This window comes from Phyllobates terribilis, unplaced genomic scaffold (genome assembly GCF_046119375.1).
Source record: "Phyllobates terribilis strain yellow unplaced genomic scaffold, ASM4611937v1 Scaffold_201__1_contigs__length_3545014, whole genome shotgun sequence".
Taxonomy (NCBI): domain Eukaryota; kingdom Metazoa; phylum Chordata; class Amphibia; order Anura; family Dendrobatidae; genus Phyllobates; species Phyllobates terribilis.
This window is the reverse complement of record NW_027362961.1, coordinates 1,850,068-1,876,120: the sequence shown is the minus strand read 5'-3', so window position 1 is coordinate 1,876,120 and position 26,053 is coordinate 1,850,068. Positions and strand designations below refer to the sequence as shown.

At 54.7% G+C, this 26,053-nt stretch overlaps 1 long non-coding RNA gene across 1 annotated transcript in view; it reads left to right on the top strand.

Moving 5' to 3' along the window:
• Window positions 1–342: 342 nt before the first annotated feature.
• Window positions 343–26,053, top strand: part of LOC141213653 (uncharacterized) — a 54,291-nt gene continuing 28,580 nt past the window's right edge. The window contains exons 1-2 of the long non-coding RNA XR_012283072.1: window positions 343–618; window positions 7,098–7,184. This is a non-coding gene — a long non-coding RNA (uncharacterized lncRNA). The remainder of the gene's footprint in view (window positions 619–7,097; window positions 7,185–26,053) is intronic.

Below are 26,053 nucleotides of genomic sequence, written 5' to 3'. Positions count from 1 at the left end.
ACCACTTTACCTGATGGGCCCATGCAGGGTCGGACTGGCCTGGTGTGATAAATTCCCGGTGGGCCCCGATGAGAGAGTGAGAGAATTGGTAGCGGGGGCTCTTAAAAAGTGCGGACCCTTTAAAAGCGCAGCCGAAGGAAATGTAGCGTCGCGTGCGGCGCTCATACTATTCAGTGGTGACAGCGGGTGACGCGCATAGTCACATGACAGGAGGACGTGATCTTAGTGGGCGGTGACACGCACCGCGCTCTGCTTTCCCGCTGGTGGCTGGCAGTTGTGTGGTGTCAGGTGACACGCTGACGTCACGCTCTCCTCTCCCTGCTCCCCTGCCGGTTTTTGATACGCCGACGCCGCGCTCTGCTCTCGAGTCCCGGCTCCTGCTCCCTTGGAATTGGCCTTGTAACACCGGCTCTCGTCCGGGTATGTAACACCGCACCAGCACCGCGCACCGCCCTCTTCTCTCCTGCTCTCTTGGCCTTTTAAGCCGGCTCCTGGGCTGAGTATGCGGTGACCTGCACTCTGCTCTCTCACCATCACCCTGGAAACAAGGCTGCCGGCCCCGGCTACAGCTCTCCCTGCTTCAACTTCAAGTCAAGTGCAATATCCACGTTTTTCTGGGTGAGTGTTCCCAGCATTGGTCATCATCCATATATGGAGGGGTCGCAGGCTGGTCACATGGTGACATGGATGGAGACATGGGGCTGAAGGGGGGGCTGGATGGACCCATGGGGACATGGGGCTGAAGGGGGGGCTGGATGGACCCATGGGGACATGGATGGGAACATGGGGCTGAAGGGGGGGCTGGATGGACCCATGGGGACATGGATGGGGACATGGGGCTGAAGGGGGGGCTGGATGGACCCATGGGGACATGGATGGGGACATGGGGCTGAAGGGGGGGCTGGATGGACCCATGGGGACATGGGGCTGAAGGGGGGGCTGGATGGACCCATGGGGACATGGGGCTGAAGGGGGGGCTGGATGGACCCATGGGGACATGGGGCTGAAGGGGGGGCTGGATGGACCCATGGGGACATGGGGCTGAAGGGGGGGCTGGATGGACCCATGGGGACATGGGGCTGAAGGGGGGGCTGGATGGACCCATGGGGACATGGGGCTGAAGGGGGGGCTGGATGGACCCATGGGGACATGGGGCTGAAGGGGGGGCTGGATGGACCCATGGGGACATGGGGCTGAAGGGGGGGCTGGATGGACCCATGGGGACATGGGGCTGAAGGGGGGGCTGGATGGACCCATGGGGACATGGGGCTGAAGGGGGGGCTGGATGGACCCATGGGGACATGGGGCTGAAGGGGGGGCTGGATGGACCCATGGGGACATGGGGCTGAAGGGGGGGCTGGATGGACCCATGGGGACATGGGGCTGAAGGGGGGGCTGGATGGACCCATGGGGACATGGGGCTGAAGGGGGGGCTGGATGGACCCATGGGGACATGGGGCTGAAGGGGGGGCTGGATGGACCCATGGGGACATGGGGCTGAAGGGGGGGCTGGATGGACCCATGGGGACATGGGGCTGAAGGGGGGGCTGGATGGACCCATGGGGACATGGGGCTGAAGGGGGGGCTGGATGGACCCATGGGGACATGGGGCTGAAGGGGGGGCTGGATGGACCCATGGGGACATGGATGGGGACATGGGGCTGAAGGGGGGGCTGGATGGACCCATGGGGACATGGATGGGGACATGGGGCTGAAGGGGGGGCTGGATGGACCCATGGGGACATGGATGGGGACATGGGGCTGAAGGGGGGGCTGGATGGACCCATGGGGACATGGATGGGGACATGGGGCTGAAGGGGGGGCTGGATGGACCCATGGGGACATGGATGGGGACATGGGGCTGAAGGGGGGGCTGGATGGACCCATGGGGACATGGATGGGGACATGGGGCTGAAGGGGGGGCTGGATGGACCCATGGGGACATGGATGGGGACATGGGGCTGAAGGGGGGGCTGGATGGACCCATGGGGACATGGATGGGGACATGGGGCTGAAGGGGGGGCTGGATGGACCCATGGGGACATGGATGGGGACATGGGGCTGAAGGGGGGGCTGGATGGACCCATGGGGACATGGATGGGGACATGGGGCTGAAGGGGGGGCTGGATGGACGGATGGGGACATGGGGCTGAAGGGGGGGCTGGATGGACGGATGGGGACATGGGGCTGAAGGGGGGGCTGGATGGACCCATGGGGACATGGATGGGGACATGGGGCTGAAGGGGGGGCTGGATGGACCCATGGGGACATGGATGGGGACATGGGGCTGAAGGGGGGGCTGGATGGACCCATGGGGACATGGATGGGGACATGGGGCTGAAGGGGGGGCTGGATGGACCCATGGGGACATGGATGGGGACATGGGGCTGAAGGGGGGGCTGGATGGACCCATGGGGACATGGATGGGGACATGGGGCTGAAGGGGGGGCTGGATGGACCCATGGGGACATGGATGGGGACATGGGGCTGAAGGGGGGGCTGGATGGACCCATGGGGACATGGATGGGGACATGGGGCTGAAGGGGGGGCTGGATGGACCCATGGGGACATGGATGGGGACATGGGGCTGAAGGGGGGGCTGGATGGACCCATGGGGACATGGATGGGGACATGGGGCTGAAGGGGGGGCTGGATGGACCCATGGGGACATGGATGGGGACATGGGGCTGAAGGGGGGGCTGGATGGACCCATGGGGACATGGATGGGGACATGGGGCTGAAGGGGGGGCTGGATGGACCCATGGGGACATGGATGGGGACATGGGGCTGAAGGGGGGGCTGGATGGACCCATGGGGACATGGATGGGGACATGGGGCTGAAGGGGGGGCTGGATGGACCCATGGGGACATGGATGGGGACATGGGGCTGAAGGGGGGGCTGGATGGACCCATGGGGACATGGATGGGGACATGGGGCTGAAGGGGGGGCTGGATGGACCCATGGGGACATGGATGGGGACATGGGGCTGAAGGGGGGGCTGGATGGACCCATGGGGACATGGGGCTGAAGGGGGGGCTGGATGGACCCATGGGGACATGGGGCTGAAGGGGGGGCTGGATGGACCCATGGGGACATGGGGCTGAAGGGGGGGCTGGATGGACCCATGGGGACATGGGGCTGAAGGGGGGGCTGGATGGACCCATGGGGACATGGGGCTGAAGGGGGGGCTGGATGGACCCATGGGGACATGGGGCTGAAGGGGGGGCTGGATGGACCCATGGGGACATGGGGCTGAAGGGGGGGCTGGATGGACCCATGGGGACATGGGGCTGAAGGGGGGGCTGGATGGACCCATGGGGACATGGATGGGGACATGGGGCTGAAGGGGGGGCTGGATGGACCCATGGGGACATGGATGGGGACATGGGGCTGAAGGGGGGGCTGGATGGACCCATGGGGACATGGATGGGGACATGGGGCTGAAGGGGGGGCTGGATGGACCCATGGGGACATGGATGGGGACATGGGGCTGAAGGGGGGGCTGGATGGACCCATGGGGACATGGATGGGGACATGGGGCTGAAGGGGGGGCTGGATGGACCCATGGGGACATGGATGGGGACATGGGGCTGAAGGGGGGGCTGGATGGACCCATGGGGACATGGATGGGGACATGGGGCTGAAGGGGGGGCTGGATGGACCCATGGGGACATGGATGGGGACATGGGGCTGAAGGGGGGGCTGGATGGACCCATGGGGACATGGATGGGGACATGGGGCTGAAGGGGGGGCTGGATGGACCCATGGGGACATGGATGGGGACATGGGGCTGAAGGGGGGGCTGGATGGACCCATGGGGACATGGATGGGGACATGGGGCTGAAGGGGGGGCTGGATGGACCCATGGGGACATGGATGGGGACATGGGGCTGAAGGGGGGGCTGGATGGACCCATGGGGACATGGATGGGGACATGGGGCTGAAGGGGGGGCTGGATGGACCCATGGGGACATGGATGGGGACATGGGGCTGAAGGGGGGGCTGGATGGACCCATGAGGACATGGATGGGGACATGGGGCTGAAGGGGGGGCTGGATGGACCCATGGGGACATGGATGGGGACATGGGGCTGAAGGGGGGGCTGGATGGACCCATGGGGACATGGATGGGGACATGGGGCTGAAGGGGGGGCTGGATGGACCCATGGGGACATGGATGGGGACATGGGGCTGAAGGGGGGGCTGGATGGACCCATGGGGACATGGGGCTGAAGGGGGGGCTGGATGGACCCATGGGGACATGGGGCTGAAGGGGGGGCTGGATGGACCCATGGGGACATGGGGCTGAAGGGGGGGCTGGATGGACCCATGGGGACATGGGGCTGAAGGGGGGGCTGGATGGACCCATGGGGACATGGGGCTGAAGGGGGGGCTGGATGGACCCATGGGGACATGGGGCTGAAGGGGGGGCTGGATGGACCCATGGGGACATGGGGCTGAAGGGGGGGCTGGATGGGGACATGGGGCTGAAGGGGGGGCTGGATGGACCCATGGGGACATGGGGCTGAAGGGGGGGCTGGATGGACCCATGGGGACATGGGGCTGAAGGGGGGGCTGGATGGACCCATGGGGACATGGGGCTGAAGGGGGGGCTGGATGGACCCATGGGGACATGGGGCTGAAGGGGGGGCTGGATGGACCCATGGGGACATGGGGCTGAAGGGGGGGCTGGATGGACCCATGGGGACATGGGGCTGAAGGGGGGGCTGGATGGACCCATGGGGACATGGGGCTGAAGGGGGGGCTGGATGGACCCATGGGGACATGGGGCTGAAGGGGGGGCTGGATGGACCCATGGGGACATGGGGCTGAAGGGGGGGCTGGATGGACCCATGGGGCTGAAGGGGGGGCTGGATGGACCCATGGGGCTGAAGGGGGGGCTGGATGGACCCATGGGGACATGGGGCTGAATGGGGGGGCTGGCTGGACCCATGGGGCTGAAGGAGGGGCTGGCTGGACCCATGGAGACATGGATGGGGCTGATGGGGGGGCTGGCTGGACCCATGGGGACATGGAGGGGGACATGGGGCGGAAAGGGGGGCTGGCTGGACCCATGGGGACATGGAGGGGGACATGGGGCGGAAAGGGGGGCTGGCTGGACCCATGGGGACATGGGGCTGAAGGGGGGGCTGGCTGGACCCATGGGGACATGGGGCTGAAGGGGGGGCTGGCTGGACCCATGGGGACATGGGGCTGAAGGGGGGGCTGGCTGGACCCATGGGGACATGGGGCTGAAGGGGGGGCTGGCTGGACCCATGGGGACATGGGGCTGAAGGGGGAGCTGGATGGACCCATGGGGACATGGGGCTGAAGGGGGGGCTGGATGGACCCATGGGGACATGGGGCTGAAGGGGGGGCTGGATGGACCCATGGGGACATGGGGCTGAAGGGGGGGCTGGATGGACCCATGGGGACATGGGGCTGAAGGGGGGGCTGGATGGACCCATGGGGACATGGGGCTGAAGGGGGGGCTGGATGGACCCATGGGGACATGGGGCTGAAGGGGGGGCTGGATGGACCCATGGGGACATGGGGCTGAAGGGGGGGCTGGATGGACCCATGGGGACATGGGGCTGAAGGGGGGGCTGGATGGACCCATGGGGACATGGGGCTGAAGGGGGGGCTGGATGGGGACATGGGGCTGAAGGGGGGGCTGGATGGACCCATGGGGACATGGGGCTGAAGGGGGGGCTGGATGGACCCATGGGGACATGGGGCTGGATGGACCCATGGGGACATGGGGCTGAAGGGGGGGCTGGATGGACCCATGGGGACATGGGGCTGAAGGGGGGGCTGGATGGACCCATGGGGACATGGGGCTGGATGGACCCATGGGGACATGGGGCTGGATGGACCCATGGGGACATGGGGCTGGATGGACCCATGGGGACATGGGGCTGGATGGACCCATGGGGCTGAAGGGGGGGGCTGGATGGACCCATGGGGCTGAATGGGGGGGCTGGATGGACCCATGGGGCTGAATGGGGGGGCTGGGTGGACCCATGGGGCTGAATGGGGGGGCTGGGTGGACCCATGGGGACATGGGGCTGAATGGGGGGGCTGGCTGGACCCATGGGGACATGGATGGGGCTGAAGGAGGGGCTGGCTGGACCCATGGAGACATGGATGGGGCTGATGGGGGGGCTGGCTGGACCCATGGGGACATGGAGGGGGACATGGGGCGGAAAGGGGGGCTGGCTGGACCCATGGGGACATGGAGGGGGACATGGGGCGGAAAGGGGGGCTGGATGGACCCATGGGGCTGAAGGGGGGGGGCTGGCTGGACCCATGGTGACATATGGATGGGGACATGGGGCTGAAGGGGGGGCTGGGTGGACGCATGGGGTGACATATGGATGGAGGCAGGGGGCTGAAGGGGGGGCTGGCTGGACGCATGGGGAGACATGGATTGAGGCATGGGGCTGAAGGGGGGGGCTGGCTGGACGCATGGGGAGACTTATGGATGGAGGCACGGGGCTGAAGGGGGTGGCTGGCTGGACGCATGATCGGACACATGGAGGTGAAGGTGGCCAAGTTGGGGACCTGGATGGACACATGGAGGTGAAGGGCGGCAAGCTGGACACATGGGGACCTGGATAGATATATGGGGTGGGATGGGATGCATATATGAGGGGGACAGGATGGATATATGAAGGGGGGCGGGCTGGACACATGGAGGCCCGGATGGATATATGGGAGGGGCAGGCTGGACACATGGAGACCAGAATGGATATATGGGGGGGGGGGGGTCAGGTTGGATAGATGGGTGGCCACGCTGGACAAGGGACTTTATTACTGTTTAGGGGCCAGATTGAGGAACTTTATTAGTTTATGATGGCGAATGGGGAACATTATTACTTTAGAGTCCAATTAGGGACATTATTACTTCTGTAATATAATTTACTTTTTAGGAAACTGTTTTCCATAAGAGGGCACAAAAGGGGGGTCCTGTTACTGTGCAGGGCGCCACTATGTCGCTTTATTTCTTCAACTGGTGTAGTGTAGAATCCTGGGGAAAAGTGGGAATGTGCTCTAAAAGAGATCAGTTATTGATAACTGTGTGTTATTTTCTGCAGAGATGATTCCTGGCTGGAAGAAGTGATGGCGGACTGTGCCAGATGAAGAAAAGCGAAGATGAAGGACTTCACCTAGAGACATCACTGGTGAGTCAGTGTATTACTGTACACTTACACTATATAGTATATACTGAGCTCCTGTGTATGTCACTCGTGATAACTGTATTACCTGTACACTATATACAGAGCTCCTGTGTATAATGTCACCGGTGATCACTGTATTACCTGTACACTGACACTATATACAGAGCTCCTGTGTATAATGTCACTGGTGATCACTGTATTACCTGTACACTGACACTATATACAGAGCTCATATGTATAGTGACAGTGTTGTTAGTATTGTGGTTTTTATTCCTGATCAGTATTGTATTATTTGGTCACTATGTGGTGGTAATATGTGGTCTGGTCATGGTGTGGTGATATTTGTCCCTTTTGTATGTGGTATTATTGGTGTTGTTATAGTGGATGATGTTGTGTATGGCGGTTATTTGTTCTCGCTGAGATTAACTAGGAAAAGATTTTTTTCCATGAGGCCACGGCTTCACTATCAGTATTTGGTCAGTATTTTTTCTCAGTAGTGAGAGGCAAAAGCAGGAGTGGGTGATAAATCCAGAATTGGTGACTTGTTTCTATTCTCCCTTTTCTCTGATTGTTCCTCACCTGGTTTTGGCTCCCACTCCTGAGAATAATCCTGACTGAATACTGATAGTGGGGCTGTGGCCTTAGAGATGAAATACTTGGAGCAGAGCGTCAGAGATGCACTTACAGGGGTTCTCCGGTGAAAACAAGTCATCACCTCTCCACAGGATCAGTGATAACTTATTGATTGGTGGGGGTCTGACTACTGGGACCTGCACCGATCGGCAGAATGTGGAGCTTTTCTCCCCATTAGACTGGAGCTCATGTGCGACTCGACCACTGATCCATTCATTCCCTCAGAGGCTGCGAGCGCTGCTCTTTTTTGGAAGCCCCCAAGAGAACGAATGAGGCTGTGGTCAGACGTCCCACCTGTCGCTGCATTGTAAAATGGGGATAAGTGTCCTGTCAGGGATAAAACTTCCCCATTCTTCCAATCGGTGCGGTTTCCAATCAATAAGTGATCACCTATCCTGTGTAGCCCATGAATCTGTGATCACTTGTTTTAACCAAAGAAGCTCTTTCATGCAAACTCCAGAAATTGTCCATCCCTGTTCTAGTCTGTGCACAGTAGATGTGAGGAGCCGCCGGTCACTGCTCCACTATAACAGGGAGAGCAGAGAAAAGAGATCTGCATATTGCTGTAGGTGGCCCCTAGAGTCAATGTCCCCTGTGGGCCCCAGACACCCCAGTCCGACCCTGCTGACATCTGATTAAAGCCTAAGGCCCCGTTCACATGTCAGGTTTTAATCAGTGTTTTTTTCTAATTTTCATCTGATTTTGGTCAGTGTGGCAGTTTCTCTCCTCAGTGGGGCATATTTTTTTATATGTAAAGTAAAAGGCTAAAGGTTTCCTGGCCTCGCTTGCCCGGCCTATAGACACTGGAGAACAGGCAGTACAGGCAACATGGTTGGTTCTGGCCATTTTTCTGACCGACTCATTGACTTCAATAGATGATCTTTATCTACAAATCGCATGAAAATCGGACCAGTCTCAGTTCTGATTTACAGATCAATCGTCCACAATAAATAGAGCTGTAAACCTGTCCCCGGTCTATAACGGAGCATATTCTACCTGTTACAGAAATAACCAGACGTGAAAAGAGCCATGTGCTATTCTTACAGGGAAGGGGCCACCATTTTATGTTTTGTATTAATAATTATGTAATCAATTATTTTTAATACAAAATTAAATGTCCCACTTTATTAGTTTTTTAGTTATTTATGTTGACATTGGCCACTAGGGGCTGCCATTTTTATTTGGGGGGGGGTGTAATAAGCGCTCTTACACACCTCATTTACGGCAGCCCTGGCCATAAGAGACAGTAGTCTGTCACCGACCCTATCTCTAACACTAGAGGCCGCTCCTCCTGCCTCTAGCTGTGACCTGGGCACGCCCCCTTGGCTGTTCAGGTCGCAGCCGTGGGAGGAGATTGCAGCCATCTTTGTGGAGCCTGCAGTGTAAGCTGTACATTCCCCCTGTCGTCGCACGCACTGCTCAGTCAGAGCATGCCATGACAGGAGCTGCCGGGGAGGAAATGCCTGGGAGTGGACGTCCCGAGTGAGTATCTGCGGCGGCGCCGTGCGGTGATCTCAGCTTCTCTGCTGTTATCACTGCCGACATCCTCAGGCACCACAGACACAGCGCTGCGTGGGAACGTGGAAGGTGAGTAGAAGCGTTTATTGTTTTGTTTGTTTTTTTTCCTTTGCATTGAATATATGGGGGCATATACACACAAGGGTGTAGTTGGAGGCATATACCCACCAGGGTGGAGGGGGGGGGCATATACCCACCAGGATGGATGGAAGGGGCATATACCCACCAGTATGGAGGGGGGGATATACCCACCAGGATGGATGGATGGAGGGGGGCATATACACCTACCCAGGATGGATGGAGGGGGGCATATACACCTACCCAGGATGGATGGAGGGGCATATACACCTACCCAGGATGGATGGAGGGGCATATACACCTACCCAGGATAGATGGAGGGGCCGATACACCTACCCAGGATGGATTTATGGATGGAGGGGCATCTACACCTACCCAGGATGGATGGATGGAGGGGCATATACACCTACCCAGGATGGATGGATGGAGATGCATATACACCTACCCAGGATGGATGGATGGAGGGGCATATACACCTACCCAGGATGGATGGTTGGAGGGGAATATACAACTACGCAGGATGGATGGATGGAGGGGAATATACACAGACCCAGGATGGATGGATGGAGGGGCATCTACACCTACCCAGGGTGGATGGATGGATGGATGGAGGGGCATATACAGCTACCAGAATAGACTACCCAGGATGGATGGATGAAGGGGCATATACACCTACCCATGATGGATGGATAGATGGAGGGGCATATACAGCTACCCAGGATGGATGGATGAAGGGGCATATACAGCTACCCAGGATGGATGGATGAAGGGGCATATACACCTACCCAGGATGGATGGATGGAGGGGCATACACACCTACCCAGGATGGATGGATGGAGGGGCATATACACCTACCCAGGATGGATGGATGGAGGGGGATATACACCTACACTGGATGGATGGATGGAGGGGGATATACACCTACCCAGGATGGATGGATGGAGGGGGATATACACCTACACTGGATGGATGGATGGAGGGGGATATACACCTACCCAGGATGGATGGATGGAAGGGTATATACACCTACGATGGATGGATGGAGGGGCATATATGTGACACCCTAGGGGTCTGGTTGCCACAGTGATAGAGATATTACGTCTGAGAGCAGGTGGGAGGTCTCTTGGTCAGGAATCCTATGCATGCCACACCTCCTGCCCAGTCCTGGGAGGGGAAGAACTTCCCCTGTATAAACCTGGGTCTGAGGCAGGGTTAGAGAGTGGAGAGGGAGAGTTCAGCCAGGAGGGCTGACAGGGAGCTGTGGCTCCGGCTGGGCCCAGCTCCTGGGCCATGCCAGAAGTAGAGAAGAGAAGCAGCATAGGAAGAAACAACAGGAGCTCTGTGGGAGCAGTGTTACAAGGAGTCAGGGGCTGCAGAGCTCGCCCTGACTGAGAAGATTTCTTACCGGACCCGGAGTCCGAGGCTGTGGGGACTAACTCCTACCCAGCAGCAGAATCCGTCAGGCAGGGGATTTCAGGTCCTCTGGCCAAGAAACCCGAAGGCACGGTCGCAGGCAGGGGATTTCAGGTCCTCTGGCCAAGAAACCCGAAGGCACGGTCGCACGCATGGGACCAGCACCGCCGTCGTGGAGCGGAAGCTACTAGAAGGCCCCGAGTCACCGGCCATACGGGTGAGCACCACACGGTACACTCAGGGACGTGGGCTACTTATACTCGCTTCAAGCAAGGTAGCCAGAAGAGTATCGTTAGTTTGGGAGGCCTACAACTCCGCCTGGCCAGGGGAGATCCCATCTGCTCAAGGACTGACCAGGCCCCAACCGCTAGCCAGTACTCCGGGAGGGTCTATCTTTGTCACCAGTAAAGACCCTGAACTACACCGCATCGTCTCTGAGTGGTTCCTGCTACCCCCATCATCCACTTCGGCTGCCCTGAGGCCATACCCCTCCCGTTGGGGGTTATACCATCCCCGCTGCACCATCCTTCCACCGGCCTCAGCGGTCTGCCCTGCAGCGGCAGCTCCAAAGCTGCATTCAACGGGTGGCGTAGTCATCCAACATCTACTGCTAATAGACTCGCCACTTAGTTTGACTCCCTGGGCACGGACCGGGTCACCGCCACGAGACTACTACCCCCATCTGATCCGGCTCCGGGTAAGCCCCCGTGCACGCGATGCCGCACGACACAGAAGGCCCAGGGGCGCGTCAACTTTTGGCGTAGTCGGCAGGATTTCGTGCCCGCAACCACCGGGTACTGCGTGCCTGAAAAAGACTGTTCAAACTTACCAGTGGTGAAGATTCCCGCCATCCGGCGCCATCTTCAGCCTTCTTCCCGCCATCCGTGAAGATTCCCGCCATCCGGCGCCATCTTCAGCCTTCTTCCCGCCATCCGTGAAGATTCCCGCCATCCGGCGCCATCTTTTGCCTTCTTCCCGCCATCCGTGGAGTTTTCCCGCCGTTGGACGCCATCTTGAAGACGCCGCGCGGGAAGAAGAGGGGCGTGGACTCCGAAAGCGCGCGAGAACTGAAGCTCCGCCTCACGTCCAGACGTCGCGTAAGGTCCTGGAAGGAGCCCAGCAGACGCTGACGTCACAGGAGCGCGACGGAAGGTCCTCAACCCTGACGATCCACTGCGGAGCCGCGGCCTACGGAAGAGGATCATCGCAAGGTAGGCCACGGTCCACTAGGGGGGAGGAAGATGTCGGATACGGAGGAGAGCTTCACTGCCTCAACCCCCGCCAGCGCCACCGCTGCTGCAGTCATGCCTTTCACCATGCCCTATATCCCGGGAGCGGCCTGGCTACCCCAGTACTCAGGGGAGTCACATACTCTGCATGACTTTAGAGAAAAGCTGGATAGCCTCTTCCAGGTGTACCCCCTCACAGAAGAGCAAAATGTGAGCATCCTGGTGGCCCAATTAACTGGGGCAGCCCAAAGGGAGGTAAAGTCCTGGCCACCTGGGGGAAGGACTGTCGCAGGGATACTAACCCGGCTGAGGGACACCTTTGATACCCGCACCTCAGCCGAGATTAAGCTTAGATTCTATGGGTGCAAGCAGTGAGCACATGAGAGTATAAGGGACTATGCACTAAACCTACAAGAGGCCCTGAGAGCCATTAAGCAGACCGACCCTGACGGCGTGGGAAACGAGGACAGGCTGTTGACCGAACAATTTATAGAGGGACTATATTGCAATGCCCACCGAACCCAGTTGCGGGCAATGGCCTTACAGGATCCTCATCTGGACTTTACACAGTTCAAGGACAGAGCCATCCGGGTGCTCCGAGAACCGGCACCGGGTGGCGTTGTGACCCACAGGCGCCCTACTACCGCTTACCACTAGGAGGCGGCGCCCTTGTCGACAGGGCCTGTGGGAGCTGACGCGCAGGCTTTGAACAATGACCCGGCTCCGGACCTGCACCATCAGGTCCAAGAGCTAGCTAAAAGCGTTGCTGCGCTAACCCGAACTGTGCAGTCTTTACAGGTTTCCACTCCAGGGAAGATCCAGCTGGCATCCGGACCGGAGGACATCCCGTGGCGTCGACCAAGGAGGACCCCACCGGCCAGAGGAAGACCCAGCGACCGGTACAACGAGGACGGACAACCTATCTGCCGCCGCTGCAATCAACCCGGACATATGGCAAGGTACTGTCCTTTAAACTGGCACAACCTGGGGTAGAGGGCCAACCCCCAGGAAAAAGATCACCAGGCCCATCGAACTGGCGTGACAAATATGTGGGAGGACGTCCAGTCTTGCCTGTGGTACTGGATGGCATTCCTATGAGTGCCCTACTGGACACTGGGTCACAGGTCACCACCATCCCGTACGTGCTCTTCAAGCAGTACTGGAATGACTCGGATATAACCCGCTACCCTGACGACGACTTGAGTATCATCGCCAGCAATGGTCAGCCCGTGCCACAGATCGGATTTAAAGAGGTGACCATTAAAATCGGTAGAGTCGTGCTGGCAGCCCAGGGACTGATCATTGTGGACATTGACAAGCGCGAGAGTCACCCTAAGATAACTCTAGGAACTAATGTAATTGAAAATTGTCTTGCAGAGGTGATTTTTATTTTACAGCAGGTTGCCAAGAACGCCAGCTCCGGCCAGCAGCGAGTGCTCCAAAAAGAGATCCGGGCACTGATGCGACGGCAACAGGTGGAACTCTCCGGCGGTGAGATTGGTAGCGTGAGAATGTGTGACCCTTTTCCTATTGCCATGCCCCCAAAAAGTGAAATGATGATTTGGTGCCGGGCGGCTAATGGTCTGAGGGGTAGAGATTACCAGGCAATGGTAGAACCAGTTTACTCAGACAGTAGGCCCACCATTTTGACAGCACGGGGGGTGGTCAATGTACGCCATGGGAGGGTGCCCGTTCGCATAATAAATATCGGGAAGAGGGAAGTGTACCTGCCCCGGTATGCCACGCTAGCCAAATTGTATACTATCAATCAGAATTCCATACAGTCCGTAGAACCCTTGCCTCCATCTTCTCCGGAGGAAGGTAACGGCTCTAAACAACAAATGGAGGATTGGTGTCAGCAACTACATTTGGGTACTGACTCCACTCCCTCACACCAGAAACAGGGAGTCTATCGGGTGGTTCAAGAGTATGAGAGAGTGTTTAGTAAACACCCGTTAGACTTCGGGCGAGTCAAGGGGGTAGAACACCACATCCCCACGGGAGACCATCCTCCCATAAAAGAGAGGTATCGACCCGTACCCCCTGCACACTACCAACACGCCAAGGGGATGCTTAGAGACATGAAGGAGGCTGGGGTAATCAGAGATAGCTGTAGCCCCTGGGCAGCTCCACTAGTCTTGGTCAAAAAGAAAGACAACACCATGAGAATGTGTGTAGATTACCGGAAAATCAACCGTATCACACACAAGGATGCGTACCCCTTACCAAGGATAGAGGAGTCTTTGGCTGCTTTAAAATCTGCTAACTTCTTCTCTACCTTGGATCTCACTAGCGGGTACTGGCAGGTTCCTGTAGCAGAGGCGGACCGGGAGAAAACTGCATTCACCACCCCGATGGGACTTAGTGAGTTTACCTGCATGCCGTTCGGGCTCTGTAACGCACCAGGAACCTTCCAACGATTGATGGAATGCTGTCTGGGACACCGAAACTTTGAGACGGTTTTGTTGTACCTGGACGATGTCATCGTATATTCCAAGACTTATGAGGACCACCTGAAACACCTGGCGGAAGTGTTCGAAGCTCTGGCAAGCTACGGCCTAAAGGTGAAACCCTCCAAGTGTCACCTCCTGAAGCCAAAGGTGCAGTACCTGGGACACGTGGTGAGTGCGGACGGAGTGGCTCCCGACCCTGATAAGATCACCGCAATTAAGGAATGGCCAAGCCCCTCCAGCGTAAAGGAAGTGAGGCAGTTCCTCGGGTTGGTAGGCTACTACCGAAGGTTCATTCCCGGTTTCACCAAAAAGGCAGCCCCTATGCAGGACCTCCTGATAGGCCAGTCCAGGAAAGCCAAGAACCAGAAGCCACCCTTCAGATGGGAGAAGCTGGAAGAAGAGTCCTTCCGTCAGCTGAAGATGGCCCTCACGGGGGATGAAATCCTGGCGTACCCTGATTATAGCCAGCCCTTTATCCTCTACACCGACGCCAGTAGCATCGGGCTAGGAGCCGTACTGTCCCAGATCCAGCAGGGGAAAGAACGGGTAATTGCTTACGCCAGCCGAAAACTGCGACCCACCGAAAGAAACCCTGAGAATTACAGCTCATTTAAGCTAGAGTTCCTGGCAGTGGTGTGGGCAGTCACCGAACGCTTTAAGCACTACCTCGCTTCTTCCCGGTTCACCGTGTACACGGATAACAACCCGTTGACACACCTGGACACTGCAAGACTCGGTGCCCTAGAGCAGAGATGGATGGCCCGCTTGTCCAACTATGAGTTTACAATCAAATACCGGGCAGGACGCTCCAATACCAACGCGGACGCCCTGTCCAGGATGCCAAACCTACCGGACGAGGGTGAGGATTCAGAAGACTTGGAAGAGGTCGAACTCCCTGCGTTCCACCGTCATGGGACTATCCAGTATTCCCACCGTGTAAGGGGTAAGCAAGCCGCTACGTTCAACCCCTTACCTCACTACAACTGGGCGGAAACGCAAGACAGTGACCCTGCCGTCCGGCTGGTGAAGGAGATGCTGACTCAGCCAGAAGCTCGCCTTGACCCAGACGCTCCGGAGGAGGCCAAGCAACTGTGGGCAGAGAAGAGTCGACTGTTCCTTTACAAGGGGAAGTTGTGCCGCAGAATGGTTAACTCCCGGACGCATGAACTGATCTGGCAAGTAGTGGTGCCAAGAAGGGACGCAGCTATGGTGATGGAGGCATACCACGACGGGGCTGGGCACTTCGGATGGAAGAAGCAGGAGTTCCTGCTGCGCGGGCGGTTCCATTGGGTAGGCATGAGAGGAACCATCGAGAGGTGGTGCAGAGACTGTGGCCCATGCAACCTAAGAAGGAAGGACCGTGCCAGCCAGAAGACCCCCCTTCAGTCCATCGTCACCCGGCAGCCGTTGGAACTGGTCGCCTTGGATCATGTAAAACTGACCCCAAGCAGAAGTGGCTACGTCTACGCATTAACCATCGTGGATCACTACTCCCGGTTCTTGGTTGTCGTCCCCGTCAAGGACTTAACGGCTCAAACAGCAGCTAGAGCCTTCCAGCAGCACTTCTGCCGTCCACACGGCTACCCAGAGCAGGTGCTGACGGACCAGGGACCTGCCTTTGAAGCGGAGGTCTTCCAAGAGTTCTGTACTCTGTATGGCTGCCGGAAGATCAGGACGACACCCTATCATCCGCAAACTAATGGACTTTGTGAGAAAATGAACCAGGTGGTGATAGATCTTCTAAAAACATTGCCCCTGGAAGAACGCAGTCTGTGGCCTGAGAAGCTGCCCGACCTGGTGGACCTATACAACTACATCCCTGTAGGTTCCACCAACTGTACCCCGGCTTACCTAATGAGGGCAAGACCCGGTAAGCTACCTGTTGACCTGGAGATGGGAGTCCGAACACCCGAGGACACTTCACCGGAAGCAGACTGGGACACAGAGAGGCAGCAGCAGTACCGGAAAGTACAGGAGAGCGTGGAGCGAAGTCTCTGTCTAGCTAGGGAAAGACAAGAGAAAACTTACAACCAGTATGCTCCCGCTGTTCCCTTGGTACCCGGAGAGCAGGTCTTGAAGAGGAAAAGACGGCTCCACAAGTTGGACGACCAGTGGGAGAAGGACCCGTACATCGTACTGCCCTCAAGCCACGACAACCCAAAGGTCTGTACCATCAGTAAAGACGGAGGGGAAACCACAACCATTGTATCCCGGGATCACCTGAAGAAGTGTCCCGAACAGCTACGGAACCCTGAAGAGGAACAAGAAGACCCTCGACCCGTAGAGGAAAGGGAAGATGTGGTTAGTACTGTGCTCGGAGACTTCCCTCGGTCCTGGACTCAAGTCAGTGGTGCAGTTGTGGTACCCGTCCTCACGTTCCTCCAACCAGCATCCCAAGTACTTGCGGAGCAACCGGTAGAGCTGGAAGAACAGCCGGTCCAGGAGGCAGAAGACTCCACACAAGCAGATCAGGAGGATCAACCCTCTGCTTATAGTGAGCCTGCCATACCCCTAGTGAGTCAAAGAGCCTGTAGACAGCTGCCCAGTTTATCCTTGACAGCTCCTACACCCTGTAGTTCAGGGCCAGACAGTCAGCTCCGTAGGTCCACTAGGGCCACTAGAGGCCAGTTACCCGCACGTTGGAGGATTTGAAGTGTTTAAATTGTTTTATTTGTGGTCACCTGTCTGTTACTTGTAAATAATTATGTGTTTCTAGTTATTTTTAGGAGTCCTTGGTGGATTACCGGGAATCCTTGTACAAATAGTTGGAGCGTAACCCAGGACGGACTAAAGACTGTTAAGGACTCGGGGCAGGACAGACCCCTAACTGGTTACGTCTCCCTGTTTTGGTGAAATGGACACCTTGCTTTTCTTCAAAACTGCACCCGGTTGCGGACACGCCGTAACCATCTTTATGTGTTTTTCTTATTGTATTATTATTGTTTATACCTTGTTATGTTTTTCTAAAAATATGTTTAGTCCCGGAGTACTAAATTTCACTAGGGGGGAATGTGACACCCCAGGGGTCTGGTTGCCACAGTGATAGAGATATTACGTCTGAGAGCAGGTGGGAGGTCTCTTGGTCAGGAATCCTATGCATGCCACACCTCCTGCCCAGTCCTGGGAGGGGAAGAACTTCCCCTGTATAAACCTGGGGCTGAGGCAGGGTTAGAGAGTGGAGAGGGAGAGTTCAGCCAGGAGGGCTGACAGGGAGCTGTGGCTCCGGCTGGGCCCAGCTCCTGGGCCATGCCAGAAGTAGAGAAGAGAAGCAGCATAGGAAGAAACAACAGGAGCTCTGTGGGAGCAGTGTTACAAGGAGTCAGGGGCTGGCAGCTGCAGAGCTCGCCCTGACTGAGAAGATTTCTTACCGGAGTCCGAGGCTGTGGGGACTAACTCCTACCCAGCAGCAGAATCCGTCAGGCAGGGGATTTCAGGTCCTCTGGCCAAGAAACCCGAAGGCACGGTCGCACGCATGGGACCAGCACCGCCGTCGTGGAGCGGAAGCTACTAGAAGGCCCCGAGTCACCGGCCATACGGGTGAGCACCACACGGTACACTCAGGGACGTGGGCTACTTATACTCGCTTCAAGCAAGGTAGCCAGAAGAGTATCGTTAGTTTGGGAGGCCTACAACTCCGCCTGGCCAGGGGAGATCCCATCTGCTCAAGGACTGACCAGGCCCCAACCGCTAGCCAGTACTCCGGGAGGGTCTATCTTTGTCACCAGTAAAGACCCTGAACTACACCGCATCGTCTCTGAGTGGTTCCTGCTACCCCCATCATCCACTTCGGCTGCCCTGAGGCCATACCCCTCCCGTTGGGGGTTATACCATCCCCGCTGCACCATCCTTCCACCGGCCTCAGCAGTCTGCCCTGCAGCGGCAGCTCCAAAGCTGCATTCAACGGGTGGCGTAGTCATCCAACATCTACTGCTAATAGACTCGCCACTTAGTTTGACTCCCTGGGCACGGACCGGGTCACCGCCACGAGACTACTACCCCCATCTGATCCGGCTCCGGGTAAGCCCCCGTGCACGCGATGCCGCACGACACAGAAGGCCCAGGGGCGCGTCATATACACCTGCCCATGATGGATGGATGGAGGGGGATATACACCTACCCAGAATGGATGGAAGGATGGATGGAGGGGTATCCACACCCACCATGGATGGATGGAGGGGCAACTACACCTACCAAGGATGGATTGATCGATGGAGGGACATCTACACCTACCCAGAATGGATGAATGGAGGGGTATCTACACCTACCCAGAATGGATGGATGGAGGGGCATATACACCTACCCAGGATGGATGGATGGAGGGGCATATACACCTACCCAGGATGGATGGATGGAAGGGCATATACACCTACCCAGGATGGATGGATGGAGGGGCATATACACCTACCCAGGATGGATGGATGGAGGGGCATATACACCTACCCAAGATGGATGGATGGAGGCGCATATACACCTACCCAGGATGGATGGATGGAGGGGCATATACACCTACCCAGGATGGATAGATGGAGGGGTATATACACCTACCCAGGATGGATGGATTGAGGGGCATATTCTCCTACCAAGGATGCATGGAGGGGCATATGCTCCTACCCAGCATGGATGGATGGAGGGTCATCTACACCTAACCAGGATGGATGGAGGGGCATAAACACATACTAGAATAGACTACCCAGGATGGATGGATGGAGGGTCATCTACGCCTACCCAGAATGGATGGATGGAGGGGCATATACACCTACCCATGATGGATGGATGGGCCGATACACCTACCCAGGATGGATTGATGGATGGAGGGGCATCTACAACTACCCAGAATTGATGGATGGAGAGGCATATACACCTACCCAGGATGGATGGATGGAGAGGCATATACACCTACCCAGGATGGATGGATGGAGAGGCATATACACCTACCCAGGATGGATGGAGGGGCATATACACCTACCCAGGATGGATGGAGGAAGGGACATATACTGCTACCCAGGATGGATGGATGGAGGGGCATATACACCTACCCAGGATGGATGGATGGAGAGGCATATACACCTACCCAGGATGGATGGATGGAGAGGCATATACACCTACCCAGGATGGATGGAGGGGCATATACACCTATCCAGTATGGATGGGGGGGCGTATACACCTACCCAGGACGGATGGATGGAGGCGCATATACACCTACCCAGGATGGATGGATGGAGGGGCATATACACCTACCCAGGATGGATGGATGGAGGCGCATATACACCTACCCAGGATGGATGGATGGAGGGGCATATACACCTACCCAGGATGGATAGATGGAGGTGTATATACACCTACCCAGGATGGATGGATGGAGGGGCATATACACCTACCCAGAATGGATGGATGGAGGGGCATATTCTCCTACCAAGGATGGATGGAGGGGCATATACTCCTACCCAGCATGGATGGAGGAAGGGACATATACTGCTACCCAGGATGGATGGAGGGGCATAAACACATACTAGAATAGACTACCCAGCATGGATGGATGGAGGGTCATCTACGCCTACCCAGAATGGATGGATGGAGGGCCATCTACGCCTACCCAGTATGGATGGATGGAGGGGCATAAACACATACTAGAATAGACTACCCAGGATGGATGGATGGAGGGTCATCTACGCCTACCCAGAATGGATGGATGGAGGGTCATCTACACCTACCCATGATGGATGGATGGGCCGAAACACCTACCCAGGATGGATTGATGGATGGAGGGGCATCTATAACTACCCAGAATTGATGGATGGAGAGGCATATACACCTACCCAGGATGGATGGATGGAGAGGCATATACACCTACCCAGGATGGATGGATGGAGAGGCATATACACCTACCCAGGTTGGATGGAGTGAGAAGCATATACACCTACCCAGGTTGGATGGAGTGAGAAGCATATACACCTACCCAGGTTGGATGGAGTGAGAAGCATATACACCTACCCAGGTTGGATGGATGGAGAGGCATATACACCTACCCAGGATGGATGGAGGGGCATATACACCTACCCAGGATGGATGGAGGAAGGGACATATACTGCTACCCAGGATGGATGGATGGAGGGCCATATACACCTACCCAGGATGGATGGACGGGCAAATACACCTACCCAGGATGGATGGAGGGGCCGAAACACCTACCCAGGATGGATTGATGGATGGAGGGGCATCTACAACTACCCAGAATTGATGGATGGAGAGGCATATACACCTACCCAGGATTGATGGATGGAGAGGCATATTTACCTACCCAGGATGGATGGATGGAGGGGCATATACACCTACCCAGGATGGATAGATGGAGGGAGGGACATATACTGCTACCCAGGATGGATGGATGGAGGGGCATTTACACCTACTGAGGAAGGATGGAAGGGTATATACACCTACCCAGGATGGATGGATGGAGGGGCATATACACCTACCCAGGATGGATGGATGGAGAGGCATATTCACCTACCCAGGATGGATGGATGGAGGGGCATATACACCTACCCAGGATGGATGGATGGAGGGGCATATACACCTACCCAGGATTGATGGATGGAGATGCATATTCACCTACCCAGGATGGATGGATGGATAGGCATATACACCTACCCAGGATTGATGGATGGAGAGGCATATTCACCTACCCAGGATGGATGGATGGAGGGGCATATACACCTACCCAGGATGGATGGAGGGGCATATACACCTATCCAGTATGGATGGGGGGGCGTATACACCTACCCAGGATGGATGGATGGAGGCGCATATACACCTACCCAGGATGGATGGATGGAGGGGCATATACACCTACCCAGGATGGATGGATGGAGGCGCATATACACCTACCCAGGATGGATGGATGGAGGGGCATATACACCTACCCAGGATGGATAGATGGAGGGGTATATACACCTACCCAGGATGGATGGATGGAGGGGCATATACACCTACCCAGAATGGATGGATGGAGGGGCATATTCTCCTACCAAGGATGGATGGAGGGGCATATACTCCTACCCAGCATGGATGGAGGAAGGGACATATACTGCTACCCAGGATGGATGGAGGGGCATAAACACATACTAGAATAGACTACCCAGCATGGATGGATGGAGGGTCATCTACGCCTACCCAGAATGGATGGATGGAGGGCCATCTACGCCTACCCAGTATGGATGGATGGAGGGGCATAAACACATACTAGAATAGACTACCCAGGATGGATGGATGGAGGGTCATCTACGCCTACCCAGAATGGATGGATGGAGGGTCATCTACACCTACCCATGATGGATGGATGGGCCGAAACACCTACCCAGGATGGATTGATGGATGGAGGGGCATCTACAACTACCCAGAATTGATGGATGGAGAGGCATATACACCTACCCAGGATGGATGGATGGAGAGGCATATACACCTACCCAGGATGGATGGATGGAGAGGCATATACACCTACCCAGGTTGGATGGAGTGAGAAGCATATACACCTACCCAGGTTGGATGGAGTGAGAAGCATATACACCTACCCAGGTTGGATGGATGGAGAGTCATATACACCTACCCAGGATGGATGGAGGGGCATATACACCTACCCAGGATGGATGGAGGAAGGGACATATACTGCTACCCAGGATGGATGGATGGAGAGGCATATACACCTACCCAGGATGGATGGACGGGCAAATACACCTACCCAGGATGGATGGAGGGGCCGAAACACCTACCCAGGATGGATTGATGGATGGAGGGGCATCTACAACTACCCAGAATTGATGGATGGAGAGGCATATACGCCTACCCAGGATTGATGGATTCAGAGGCATATTCACCTACCCAGGATGGATGGATGGAGGGGCATATACACCTACCCAGGATTGATGGATGGAGGGGCATATACACCTACCCAGGATTGATGGATGGAGGGGCATATACACCTACCCAGGATTGATGGATGGAGAGGCATATTCACCTGCCCAGGATGGATGGATGGAGAGGCATATTCACCTACCCAGGATGGATGGATGGAGGGGCATATACACCTACCCAGGATGGATGGATGGAGGGGCATATACACTTACTCAGGATGGATGGATGGAGGGGCATATACACCTACCCAGGATGTGGACCATATTCCATATACCAGGATGGGGCATATAGAAGGATGAGGGGCATATACTGTAGGGCGTATATGGTGTCATTACGCTTAGGCTCTTTTGATACCTGTGATACGTCTGACCTCATAGTATGTCCCCCCCTTTTTACTCTTTTGAAGGAGGCTGTTTTACACTTGAAGCATATATGTGTTACAATCCATAACTAAATCGTGTATATTTTTTTATTTTTCCTCTTTAGTGGTTAACTCTGGAACGAAGCACCGCTTTGTATTCATTTATATGAGATATTTTCATGTGCTGAGTGTCGGCTTATTTGTTACCCCCCCCCCTCTTTTTCTCAGATATGATTGTAATTTGATTTATCATGAGACGATGGATTTTCGTTTTTTATACAGTTCTTCCCATTTTTGTATTGTTTTAGATAAACCTTGATAAAGGCTGAGGCCGAAATGTTGGTCAAACATCTGTATCATGAACAATTTATTGTCTGAATAAATACCTTGATTTGCATCAATATCCATTGTGCCTAAAGGTTTATATATATATATAAAATAAGTATTTTTGCATGTGAGTTTTCTTATAATGGTTTTAAATAGAAGACCGTATTGCGATATCATTGAGATACAAATGTTTCTGTTGCGATCCTCAGCTCTACCTGAGAACACAATCTGCGTGGGGGGCATCTGGCCAACATATAGCGGCGGGCACTCTGCAGCAACTCAGCACTGTTGACTTTGGAGGTCCTCTTCATTCCCTGGTGGTCAGCGGCTGCATGCATCCCCTAGAACTGGATATGCGAAGACTGTTTGCTGTGGAGCCCTCTAGTTTCGATCAGATAAATGTGGAGGACAGCTCAACATATCTGTCATCATAGACAATCTGTGCCGAATCCGCACCCCTCACTGCTGAGCAGCTACCCTGTCTAGGTGGCAGCACACAGTGCTTTGTGTGTGTCCCATTGTGTTACTAGTGATATAGCAGTATACTAGGGATGCACCAACTCCACATTTTTATTAATATTACTCCAGATATGGACGAAACCCTCCAAGATGCAGGCTTTATTATACTACAGAATTTTGGTGCATCCATAATATATGCTCAAGCACTTTAATAGAAACCTGTTCCACCATGTCCATCCTTCACTGCGCTACTGGTATTTATTTGGAAACACAGGGATATTCCAGGAAAACGTGTTTTATGCTTAATAGAAATAAACTGATAACATTTTCAAAGAATTTCCATTGGTGTTTATCTCCTTTTTGTAATTTACCTGTCTGGTTAATTCACATTTTTCATGTTTTTTTGTACAACCAGTTAATGGGGTGGTCTCAGTTTCTTAAAGGGAGTCTGTCACCCCAATACTCAAATCATTTATGGATTTGTATAGGAATCTTGGCCCCTATAAAAAAAAATATACTTTAGGTACAGATGATATTTTTATGCAAAAACAGCATTTACACCCCACGCTTAATTACCATCCTCTGCCCCTTACGATGATTGACAGCACAACCTATATTGAATCCTCATCCCTGCACACACTGACACTGCAGGAGCTGAAAACTCAGTGTCACGAGCTTGTGGGCATCCTCTGATCCCCTTGTCCAGTCTACAGTTGTCTTGTTCAGTGGGCAGAAAAAAGCTTTTACTTAAAAATTGTAAGTCTCGATTTGAGTTTGCCAAAAAACATGTGGGAGACTCCCAAAATATATGGAGGAATGTGCTGTGGTCAGATGAGACCAAAATTGAACTTTTTGGCCACCAAGGTAAACGCTATGTCTGGCACCAAACCAACAGCTCATCACTCCAAGAACACCATCCCCACAGTGAAACATGTTGGTTGCAGTATCATGCTGTGGGTATGTTTTTCTGCAGCAGCCACCTCCATTATCTGAATGCAAGGAAGATTGTGAACTTGTGCAGTAACACTTTGTCATTTCTGCTCCATTCTGTCTTCAAGCACAGGGTTAACAATGCTCTGACTTCATATCCAGCTTCATGGCTTGATCATAGATGCTGGATCCTGATTCCCAAGAAAATCCCACCAACCCAAGATTGTGAAAGAAATGCACAAAACACTTTTAGTGAATGTTAAATAGACCAAATTTTATTACAAATCATATTATTTCATTCAGTGTCTGAAATTTAGAATCAGCCAATTGCTATGAAAAAGACACTGAAAATGGCAAACCTCCGACTCACGAAGAATCATCCGTCAGCACTCAGGAGAGGAAAACCCCCTGTGGAGGAAACCTCTAGGGAACCATGGCTGGAGGACTTGCCCATCCCTCGGGCTTAGAAGGATAGTGCCAACAAGTAACAGCAAATTGTACTAGAATTTGTACATTGTATCATATTTACAGTGAGACATGATATACATCCACTATAGATATGATAGCAGTGACATCACATAGTCACACAAGTTACACATTACATCATCAGAAAACAGACAGTAATGGAGATGGTCAAAGTAGGTGCCCTGTGCGAGCACCATATGGAGAAGTCTAATGCGACATCTCCAGGCCGTACACATAAAGGTGAAGGCAACTAGTACCGGACGTGAGGGAGATCTGGCTGCAACATCTGTCACCCCATTGATCGCTAGGGTTAGTTTGATCTGGCTGGCTAGGCGATATGGCTGATCTGGCTGGCTAGGCGGTATGGCTGATCTGGCTGGCTAAGCGGTATGGCTGATCTGGCTGGCTAGGCCGTATCCCCTTCCTCCCTTACAGGTTGTGGAGTGATGAAGCTCCAGGTCTCCAGACACATCAAGTACGGCGCTTCATACGGCTGAATGACCTGTGGTTCCGGAATCATCTTTTATATCATAGATGTAAGTGTTTATGACATCAGCACAGTTGCCGTAGTTACCACAGGTGTTTATTACTGGTGCTTCACTGGCTAGAAAGTCTCTCTCAGTGTTCCAAAGAATTAACCCTTGAATGACTGGCACTGTACATTTGTCCGGAATCCTGTAACATAATCTTGTCACTATGCAGGACCGTTATCAATATTATACTTTAAAATTGCCCTAAACAAAGTCTAATTAGTGAGCGCATCTACAGATTTGATGGGTAACAAGCACAATAATCCCCTTAAGCCCTACTAAATGCATAAATGTCCAATATGAGTACAGAGCAGTCCATACAGAATGGATGATATAGAGGGCAATACAGTTAGATAAAGAAGTAGAAAGCCAAACCAAGTAAATGTCTCCTGAGATCTCGGCTACTGAGGTCTCAATTGCGCATGTGCTGCCTCAGGCGGCCATTTGTGTAACACAAGCGATCGGAAGATCACAGCTTCTAGTCTGCTAAGGAGACTATTGAAGCATGTAAAAAGTAAAAAAAAATATTTAAAAGTTCAAATCACCCCCCTTTTACCCCATTCAAAAT